Source organism: Lycium ferocissimum, chromosome 12 (assembly GCF_029784015.1).
Source record: "Lycium ferocissimum isolate CSIRO_LF1 chromosome 12, AGI_CSIRO_Lferr_CH_V1, whole genome shotgun sequence".
Taxonomy (NCBI): Eukaryota; Viridiplantae; Streptophyta; class Magnoliopsida; order Solanales; family Solanaceae; genus Lycium; species Lycium ferocissimum.
The window spans coordinates 25083225-25094886 of record NC_081353.1 but is presented as its reverse complement, the minus strand read 5'-3'; the positions used below and the strand labels follow the sequence as shown (position 1 = coordinate 25094886).

The window sequence follows — 11662 nt, the reverse complement described above, 5'->3', positions numbered from 1 at the left end:
AGCAAACTAAGAACTTGCAATTAGATTAACATTTTCAACAATTTAAAGTCACAGTCAGTTGTCAACATCAGTTTTTGATGAACTATTCGCAAAAGTAATGTCCATAGAAACAAATTCCATAAAAATCATAGTTGATCAGGAAGCAATAGCTTTCCCTTTTGCTCCTCACTGGTCTTCTTCTCGTCAAAATCTCCAGTAGAATAACGCCTGAAGCATAAATATTTGTCACCATTATCAGTCAATTCCCTATAAATTTGGTGAACAATGATCAGAATGTTGAATCAAAATTCTAGTTAGAAATGTAGTTTAGACCTTTAACAATCTTTAATTTGTTTGAAAGGTACTTTGATGCTTTAACTATAATAAATAACAACATCTGTAAAATACAATTATGTCTAATAAGCAAACAATCATGACAAATATAATTAATGGTTATATACTTCATATACCTATGAGCTTATGCATCATTAATAATTGAATACCAACATTTTTTGTTTTATCTTCTCAAAAGAAAATTTAAATGCCACGACAAGTAAGAGACAGAAAATATGAAAATAAGCAACTTTATGCACTCAAAAAAGAGGTTGTGTACCTTGTCTAAAGAATTATTAACTAAACCCCATAGAGATATAGTCAAATTCGGCATACACTAAGAACAAATCTGATTCCCAGATTGACTTGCTTAACTCCAACATCTGCAAAGTAACAAAAGATAAAGAAAGAAGATGTGTAATTAACAATACACTAAATATAGGCAAACAAATAAACAATTACAGTGCGGGGATCCGGTCCCGTTGAAGTCCAATTGGTATAAGTCCTCACTGACCTAAGTGATTTGATCACAATCACCTTTATATTTGTTCACTCTATGCCTTGTAATTATTTCCTTTAGTTGATCCGAGTGAATACTTTTATATCGGACTTAACTAAATCACATAATCTGCAGATGAAAAGCAATTCTTTTGTTACCATGAGATTGTACCAAAAGACATAGTAATTGGATTCTCCGCAACAATTGAAATAGGGGATTCTTTTTTGCATAATCAATCAGTCTTGAGAACTTCAGAAGTTTTTTACTCCACGATATATAGATATGTCAAAACAGAGGACGAACTTCTTTAGCATCTAACTTCCCACCTCAAATGAACACTGAAAAAGGAAAATATCAAAGTCAAAAGATAGATCTGGAAGTACGGGACGGAGTTCCTATTGCAGATTAGGTTGGAAATGCAAAGCTACAGAATAAACAATGAAATACACCGGTCAGAAACTGAACTAAAGAAAACAAACAATCCCAACATAGATCACAGTTTCAGTTGATTGTCTTTTCCTTTTGTTTAGGTAAGTAATTTTATTTAAAATGGGAATAGCTCCCATATACACGAGGTATACCAAAAAGTAGAGAATTTACATCAGAACATGATTCTCTATGAAAGAACCTGTTTGTCCACACTAACAGGATTCTTAAAGGTGCACCAAAGAGCTGGTTCACTGCCTTGGAATAGCAAAAATTGCATATTTTCAGACATGGTGTAGAGCTTCCATCTAACAGTCTAGTCTGAAGCTAAGATCTCTGCTGCATGTTTGCTGGAATTGAAGAAAATAATCACACCACAAGCTCAGAATCTAAGAGTAAACCAATGTCCTATGTACAAACCAATCAGAAACGAACTAAGCTAGGCTCTTTAGTCAGTAATCTGTACACACGGTAACCAATTGTTAAGATGATCTCCTAGAATGGAACCTTCTTAGCTGCTAGCGAATTTACAAATGCATCAACCAAATTACAGAAATGGGTCAGTGAAAGTGTTAGGTCCAAGGTTTCACCTATTAATTTTGATGATAACAAACCAACATAATTATTAATAAAAGAACATTTACTTGTGGTAAATTTATTTTTGGTACAGGTTTATTTGATTAAGAAGGATTTGGTGAAGATCTAATCAAATATGAAAAAAGAAGATATGATGAGATGGAATTACGGAAGAAGGTGTGGAAGAAAGACTTACTCAAATCCAAAGTGCAAGAATTATGGGAAGAATATTTACTACGATCCTATGGAAGGGAAATATTCTACAAAAGGAAAAGATCAACATCAATTTGTTGCTCAAGGAAGATCCAAAATCTATGGAGTATCAAGAAGTCTCAAGTTCACAAAAGAGTTCATATTTAAAGTGATTAAAGTCCAAATTCAAGAAGACGAATGTGATTACATTCTAATCAAGATCCACGGTGAATGAAGAGGATCTTGAAATTCTCTTGGGTTGCCTAAATAAAAGCTCATATCTCAGATGCTTCGAAAAAAGAGTTCTGAGAAATTAATGGAAAGAATATTAGTTATTTTGGAAAGATGAAAGGGAGGAAATATTCAAATTTGAATTTGAATATACTAGCTACATTTATATGGAAGATATTATTGAATACTTATTGGAAGGAGATAGCATGAATTATTCGAGAAACAAATATGCTATGTTGAGCATGGAATATTATTGCATCGACCTATATGGAAAAATATTTATTATGTGATATGAGGAGATCTCAGATATTAATTACGAGTGGAATTAATTAATTCAACAAATAAAATTTGAAGATAGCATTAACAATTGAGTTACTATATTTTTAGAAGGAAGACTTTTGATTGAAGATGTCAAGGAGTAATATTTAAATATGGAAAGAAGATTCAGGCAAAGAAGGTATCAAGGAAATGAAAAAGGATCCATATTTAATGGATATGTGGACAAGAAAAGAAATGTTGATCACTTACTATTTTCTTATTCTTTGGGTTACCTTACCAAGAATTTGAGGACTTAATTGATTAAACAAGAAGATCCATTATCGCTTAATCAAAGAAAAAGAATCTTCAAGGCCATACTGACTTACACAAATATGGAGGAACGTACATCAAGGCTAGTAGAAGATACAATATGCACACAAAAAAGGAAAGTTCAAGAAAATCTTTAAGGAGGATATTTGGCTACAACGGTCACACACTGCTTGTGTTGTGCGAGGCAACGACTAGAAGACCAAGTATAAAAGCGAAGACATACGCAACAATTAGAGTATCTAAAAGCCAACATACTTTCGTCTCAACCCACCGAGTTGTCACTTTTCATAAGCATTGTAATCCCGAGTGACTATCGTAGTAAACAAAAAAAGAGAGGAGAGATATAGTATAGTTGGTGAGGCTTTGTATTGAGCGGTTGTGTCATTGTTCGTTTCTTTGGTGATGAAAAGTAAAACCAAAGGGTCGTTGTTGGTGAGCGAGTGAAAAACCAACTTTGTGCATTGTTGGTGAGCGTACAAAACCAACACTTTGTTCGTTGTTGGTGAGCGAGTGAAAACCAAACTCTGTAAACGTTGGTGGTGAATCCAGGAAAACACAAAGGTCGTACTCAACTCAAACTACAAAGAGCTTAAAGAGATAACCTCCTTGCAACCCAAGGGATCGGATTAGGATACCACATTGGTTCCGAACCAAGATAAAATTCTCGGTGTCATTTATTTTATTGCTCTCATATTATACAACCCTTTACTATTTGTTGTGGTTTATACTTTTGCAAATCGAAGGACTAATAATTTTGTGCAGGTCTCGCTATCGATTGACTGGGCAATTCAAACAAAAGAGTCGATTAGATTTTTAATAGGCTTACAATTCCCTTCCCTCCCCCCCCCCCCCCCCCCGGTAGTTTGAAAGCTCTCCATCTTCATTATACTCCTGCCTAGAGCGACAAATCTGAAATTCTAAAACGGTCTCAATATCTCATTCACATTACCTACCTCATTTTAGCATCAAATGAATCTGAAAAGAAAGTCAATTAGCAGAAAATATTACAATGTTGAGTTACCAAGAATCTTTGACAGTGTACATCTATCAAAATAAATCATAATTTTTGACAGTGTACATCTATCAAAATAAATCATTCTCTAGTATGTTATAGGAAATAGACTAACAGGACATCAGAGCGATACAATAATTCTTAAGAGCAACTAAAGAATTCAGATACAACCATCCAACCTACTCAATTGGCAAGTTAACTACATAAATTGGTCACATGTTGTTAAGACGTGTGATGCCTTCATGAAGACTGAGAAGTTAGCCTCAAAAGGAATTACAGGCTTAGAATAACCATCATCATACTGCTAACCGTGTCCCTACGAAGCCGTAGAAACAATCTTGGGACTTTGCACCTTTGGTACTTCTACTTCCAAATAGGAAGTTAAATACCATCAAATATCTTGAGCTCATTGGGATTTGTAAGACATTCTACGTTTTGTCAAAGTAAATTACAATTTTTAAGAAGAGACAAGTCAATTTCTAGTTATAAACTCAATCTAAAAGAAAATTCAAGTGTAGAAAGAACAATTCTTATGAAGTGCAGGATTGAAATTGGAGTGCGGATCCGCACTTGCAGTAATTGTTTAGCCATGCAATGGTGAAGAAATTTTATTCTTTTCAATGTCTACAAAGGATTTTTTCTTTGTTAAGAGGTTACTATTGAAAAGTTCCATGAGCTGCATGAAAATATAAAACTATCTGGATCGTATTCAATGTTTTTTTAATCAGAGATCTTATTAACGCAAATCAACGAATCAAAACAGATCACAAGATGTCCATTTCTAGGGGATGATTGACAGTATAAGTAAAAAATTCATTCTTCGCCTGAATCAGTAATACTTACTCTAGTGAAGATGTTAACACAAAAAGGCATCATTAACCACAAATGTTGAGAAATTTCTAATATAATGACTCTTTTCCATCCGGGCATGTCTTGAAGAAGAAAAGTTCTTTTCCATTTAATTGCAAGACGTCATGGAATAAATAAGAGAATTACCTCACTGCATTTTCCATTCAGGCAAGTTTCAGAAAAAGAAAGCTCTTATACATTTAAGAGCAACACGTCGTGAAATAAATGTAAGTATTGCCTCAAGACACGAAACCAACGGTATACTCTACACCTATAGGCATTCCACTATGAACCTTAAACATCATGATTCAATCTTAGGTACTGGTTCACTTTAGATATCCAAAATTTGCAAGAATTATTATTTTGAAAGCTAACTGTTGTGTCATTCTTTTTTTTTTCTTTTTTTTTTTTTTGAACAGGTAAGAAAGTAATTCATTAGTATGATAAAAAAAATAAATAAATAAAGAACTATGAGGTGCTTGACATTACCAAATGTTGCATCATTCTAATCTCAAAGAAAGAGTTGCGCGGTAGAACTCTCCTCTTTCTTTGGTCCCTTTCTCCATATTCTTCTCCCTACAGATTTTTATTTTCTTTTTAAAGATGCATATTTCAACTTTGGAATAAGGCCTTAATTTTAATGGTATAAGCTGATATGACCAATGGCATGTCAAGCGGATGACATTTCATTCCACCCTTCCATGCTTTATCTTCTAGTTTTTGTCCGCCTCAAACCTAATATCCAGAATATTGATTTTTGTGCTCCTTATGCCCAAAATAATTCATATTCCTATCAATTTTCATAAAACTGATTTCATGTTTTACTTCCACGCGTTGGTCCTTAAAAATAGATGAAGTTAAATCATAATAACAAATCCAAAGAGCACTTGTGTTACCTATGTCAAGTGACTCTTCAGGAAGTGCTGAACCAAATGAATCCATATATCCAGAGGCAAATCTAGGATCTCAAGAGGATGCGTTCACCATTGCTTTTAAGATAAGTAAGATATAAAATTTTATAGTGATATCAAAAGGAAAACGTTAAAGGCTGCTTTAGAAATTAATAAAAAAAGAAAATGCAAAAGTGCAACTAGTAGTTTCGGTCCCCTAACCTTGAGGAATTAAGCCAAGCTCCTAACCAGTGCTCCACTCGTTCTTGTTTGACCATGTGTTCCTGCAATTAATATTAGATATATATTAAGAATTATACACATAATATATCGAGTTTAGTCGGGTGACCATAGGTTCACATGACCCATTTTTTCTGCATAAATATGCCTTCATATATATATATATATATGGTGCCCGTATTTACACATACACATATATGATATTGGAATGGTTCAATGTAAGAAAAATTTGACCGGATTCATTTTTACGGAGTTGCAACTATCATTACAAAACAAAGAATTCCGTTCTTACAAGTAAAGACTCAAGACCTACTACCATATTCAAGTTGTGATGATATATTCTTGTATGGTCTAAGTTGAAATATATGAAGCAGGGTAGCAGATTGAGAAATAAGATTATTAAGTATATACCTGTCTGCAATTCATCACCATATTGGTCTTTTCCGGAAAATATCTTCAAAATTCGAGTTTGTGAACTCTTAGTGCAGCATTCAACAACATGATATAACCCTATAGTCATTGGTGTACTTCCCTGCAATTGAATAATTCATTATTGCCTGTAGAATTATCAGTTCAATAGTTAGATCTCTCATTCTATTTGCTTCAAGCTATCCTCTGCACTATTTAAAGCAACCATAACTTGGAAAGCTAGCACAAAACAGCCATTCTTTCAGGTTGATTGGTAAGAAATTTTTTCTCTTGCCTTCAAAAAAAATACGTTGAAATGTTATCTTCGCTCACAAGGTCACAAGAATGTACCCAAGCCAAGCCCCTAAATATATATATATATTTCTGGACATGCATGTCTTAACTCTTAGGTGCAAATACTAAGATATATGTAACAAAATCCAGACAAAAAAGGATCTAAAGGATAGAAAAACAAAAAAAAATCCATCAAGTTCCCATAATAAAAGAAATAAAGAAACAAAGGAAGAAAACTCAGCAGTACTCGCTGATAGCAGACGCCAATCAAACTGACGTGGAGAAATCAGATTGCAAACTAATAAGTGAGGGCAACAAAGCCGAAGCAGCAATGAGAAGGAAAGGAATGGACAGAGATTAAGATGTCAACGTAAACACCAAATTTATGCTGATTAACTGTAGAGAGAATGATTGACAAATCAATACGCACAAAACACAATCAGCAACACATGCATCAATCAAGTGCCAATACAACAAAAAGAGGGGGAAAACCCCGATAGTCACTCACCTGATAAGGCAAGAATGCTGGATCTCAATCGAATGGTGTCTTCTTGTCGTCAACAGTAGAGGGCCAGAGCAGGCTGACAGATCTCACACCAACTATCAATCAGCAAAATTATAGAGATGTAGGGAGAAGAAAATCTTGAAAATGACGAATATTGCTGGAGATTATGCACATTTTTTTATGCTTTCCCTTGACTATCATAAAGAGTCCACAACTGAAGGCGGGAATGAAGGTCCCGCCATTGTTAGAGATAAGCTTAATAATGATGTGGATGAGTATGAGGACGAAGAGGAGGCTGAGGATGATCCAAATTACAAGAAGTTTTTGGCTAATGTTAAGCCAAAAGGGAACTCATATGTGCTTAAAATTGATAGAAGGGATGGGTCTGCTGTGTTTGTAGAGTACGAGAACGAAGATGGATCTGATGAAGAGTATGAACATTTATGATGGGGAAATCAGCAGGACACCAGGGATGAGAAGGATTTACATAAAGTAGAAAGTCAGCCATTTTTCAAGAACTATCTTAGAAAATGATAGTGATATTGAGCCTTCTGGTCTTTTTACTCAAAAGGAAAAAGGGCTTGCGAATGGTGCAATAAAGAGGTGTTGTAAGGGTGAGGCAGCTGATGTAGATAAAGACTATGCCTTACTTCCGGATAAACGTCAAAGCTCTTCTTGAGAGGCCTTACGATCAGAACGCATACTCTAAAGAATATGGACTTGTGTAATGGGTCGACAAGGCGGTTGGGAAAATCATATTTGGATCATTATTAAAGATGAGCTAAACACCTTAAATATTTTCTGCATTGATGCTATGTTTTGCTTTAAGTTTCAAAGTTTCGGTACTACTCCTCCTTGACTTTTTTGAACATTTGCAAATTTGTTCATCAAATGGTTGTAATCAGTCACTGAATTCAATCCTTCCTGATGCGGACATATTATTATATTAGTTTTCTTTTTGATATGGAATTATTGTGTTAATTTTCCTTTCTACCTTTTAAAACAATTTAAATTCCTCAGCCCCTGAACTTCCTTATATAATTTCTCAGTTGCTATTGCAAGAATTTTATGTCAACTGAAAAGAAGAACAATTATTAGAATGTATTAAGAAATAACATAGTTACTTTAAAAAAACCAAACAACCAGTGTAGTTTCTTTTAAATTAAGGTGTTTTTTCTAAGATTCAATTACTACAAGATTTGTGGAACTCTTTTCAGTTGTGCTACCCTGGTATAATGTTACTTTGTCGCCCATGCGAAGGTTGAAATAATTCTTGACTATACATACGACTTTTGAAACTCTTAAAAAGGAAATGAATACAAATTACTTAATAATGATGTCATGCTATGGTAAGAGGAAGCTTCGTCAAAGTGTTCTTCACAAAATCTATTCAGAGCATGATATGAATGTTTCCGAACCCAGCCATGCATGATTTATGTTTATCATTTAAAAAGTTAAAGGTATTATAAGTTTCTTGCCATTCTAGTGAGTATGATTATCTTCCACAATTATTATACATTACATTGGTGCGTACAAAATCAATTATGAGAATCTGACAAAGACTTTCCAGTTTGATAAATAGTATGGGCCCTAAACATGATATAGAGAGCAAAAAAAAAAAAAGAACAGCCCGGTGCACGAAGCATCCCTCATTCACAAAGGGTCCAAGGAAGGCCGCATCTCAAGGGGTGTGATGTAGCCTGTAGGTAGCGTACCCTAATGCTAGCATCAGTGGCTGATTCCACGGCTCAAACCCGTGAGCTATAGGTAACACGGAGACAACTTTATCGTTCTTCCAGCCTCCAAGGTTTCCTTTCGTGGCATTTAATATATATCTTTTTCGTAATTAAGAGTTAAAAATGTTGAAAGAAGATTTCACCACAAGGAAAAAAGGATATTGGTTTAGGATGACATAACAAGAATATTAGTTACAATTTTTCCAAAAAAAAAAAAAGAGATTGTTTTAGGAGTATAAATGCGTATAGTTTGTAATTTGTCGTCTTTCCTCTCTCACATATATAGATAACTCTGCTGTCCTATTAGCAATTTTTTAACTTCAGATGTTGAACTTTTTTTCTTCTACGTAAATGGTTTTGCAGAAAAAAACGAAGAGAAGAAGCCATGTTCTAGAGTAGAATTGGATTTCATATTTCTTTTCTTTTTTGGGTTTGACATAAGTACTAAAAGCTTCCTAGTGTTATCAAAGGCGAAAAGCGCAAAAAGCTCTTCGAAGCAGGACTTCTTGGGGAAAAAGAACAAGGTCCCGTGGGGCTTTAAGCGCAAATAGAGGGGCTTTCATGATGAAAGGCGCAAAGGGAGAAAGTATGCAAGTATGTATGTGTAGTTAAGACTAATAACTTTAAGTATGAATAACAAATATTCCCTCCTTCCGAAGTTATGTGAAGGTGTTTGATTGGGCACGAAGTTTATGAATGGAAGGAAAACTTCAAAGCTTGTGGTCTAAAATAAGGCATAGATATTTGTGTGACTATAAATCATATCATTAAGGGTAGAATGGGATGTCTAAGTTAAATTATTACTATATATAGAAAGGTATCATTCTTTTGGAATGACTCAAAAGGAAAAAGTGTCACATAAATTGGAACGGGGGAAGTATATGGACAAAGAAACTGAAAAAAATTACGATAAAGTGAAATATCAATAGTTTAGTGTCTCCTCTTCAAGATTTCGCTCATTGGCAAGGAAAAATATGTCTTAGAGCCTTGATGACGATACTAAAGTGTCCGCCAAGCGAGATGAAGTGCTCAACATATTTTGCACCTCACTTTTGGGCTTAAACGCTTTTTAAGCGCGACTTTGACAACACTGAACCTCCCTTTAGAATGATTATTTTAGCCCTTATTATAAGAGGTTACTAGTGAGGGAGGAATGTACTATCCTCTGTGACTCCATTTGAATCCCTAGAACACCGAGGAAGGTCTATTTCCTTGTATGATTAACGGCAACGGGTGCGATCTTAACCGCGAAAAATCTGAGCAAGAGGAAGAACATCTATGTTAGTTGGTGCTTTATGTGTAAGAGTGCTAGCAAAAGTGTAGATCATCTTCTTTTGCATTGTAAGGTGGCTAGTTGATCATCCAGGGTGGCCCTCAATTTGTTTAGGATGCAATATGTGATGCCGGGTACAGTGAAGGAGGCTTTGAAAGTTGGACTCATAGAATGGGGAAGAGAAGCTTGAGGGCATGGTGTGTTTCCCCCTTCGCAATTATGTGGGTCCATTGGAAAGAGAAGAACAGAAGGGCATTTGAAGGGGTGGAACTAGATTTTGCAAAATTGCAAAGTAGATTTTAGTCTCTAGTTTCTTTTTGGTGTACTTACGAGGTCCTTATTTGTATAGAGGATTGGATCGCATTTGTCGAGAATCATATTTTGGTGTAGGGTCTTTTCTTTGTATGACTTTCATACAGGGTTTTCCCCAATTGTTAATAAAATTATTTACCTTTCGGTTCATGCATAAGATATGACCATTCAATTCGAGAAAACGTATTATTAATGACCACGATATATGCTAAAGTTAGAACTTTAGCAAAATATGATACTCCACTTATTAACAAAATACGATACTTAATACTTCTACTAACTAGCATATTTTCCCTCTCCCAAGAAAAATAAATCAATGGAGATTCCTCTGCATGTATATATAAGCTTTTAATTGGTTTGAGGCTCCCAGGAATATTGCATCAGTTACTAGATTGCATTATCACTCCAAAAGATCTTAGGGGCGAGAAGTCTTCTCTAAAGAATTTTGATAAGTTGACAGGAACTGGGGGAAATATCTGGAATTCGGTTTGATGAGTTATAGCATTTCATAGTTTTGATGATTTGACAAACGGACCAAGGACCAGGTACTCCATCAAGTCCCATGGGAGTACTGCACGGTACTTAACAAATAAGTAAAGCTCGCCACATGTTCAAAAGGTAATTGTAGCTGCATACCTTCGTATGTATGCTAGAAACTAAAAGCCTCTTTAAAGTCACCATCTGTGGTCACATGTTTCTCACATGCTCTCTATTTGGTCTCATATATATACAACATGTTGGGATTATTTGACCTAACACTTGCAAATCTAAAAGGTTATATTTCTGTCAAGTATGGCGGCTACCTTTCTCAAGGTGTCCACAAGAACAAGATCTCAACAATCACATGGACCATTTCCTGCCACTGAAGACATCTAAAGTCTCTAGGATAATTGAGTCTTGTTTCATGTTCTTAATTTGTATTCCTACGCTGTTTGTCAAGAAGCATCATAGTAGGACAGATTTCAATCTTTGTAACTTTGTTTTCTTGGCTAGAATTAGCTAAGTATCAATTAAGTTATTGGCTAGAGTTAGTTAAGACTTGGAGCTTTGCAATAGAGTTATTGTAAAGGTGCTTACAATGGGTGTATTGTAAGGGTTGGAGATTAAGAGTTTAATTTCTAGGTTGCAATAGGTTATAATATGAAGTTGCTCAGTTTAGTGAAGTTGGAAATCCTACTAGAGTAGGTCGTGGTATTTAATCCCTTGAGCAAGGAATTTTCCACGTAAATATCTTGCCTTATTTACTTTCCATCATTATCTATGAAATAAACTCTCAGGCTGTGGACTAGCAAAGTGTGAACTCAGAGGTTCTATCATGG

The 11662-nt window shown here is 34.9% G+C and overlaps 1 long non-coding RNA gene across 4 annotated transcripts; it reads right to left on the bottom strand.

The window, feature by feature from the left end:
* On the bottom strand, positions 1-8533 carry LOC132040983 (uncharacterized). Of its 4 annotated transcripts, XR_009410833.1 has the most exons (5): positions 7026-8533; positions 6227-6347; positions 827-1149; positions 593-695; positions 1-246 (listed from the first exon to the last, which is right to left on the bottom strand). It is a non-coding gene; the product is annotated as an uncharacterized LOC132040983 (long non-coding RNA). The 4 variants fall into 4 exon arrangements; XR_009410832.1 differs by having other exon boundaries at positions 593-1149; positions 6227-6372; XR_009410830.1 differs by having other exon boundaries at positions 593-1149.
* Between the last annotated feature and the right edge of the window lie 3129 nt (positions 8534-11662).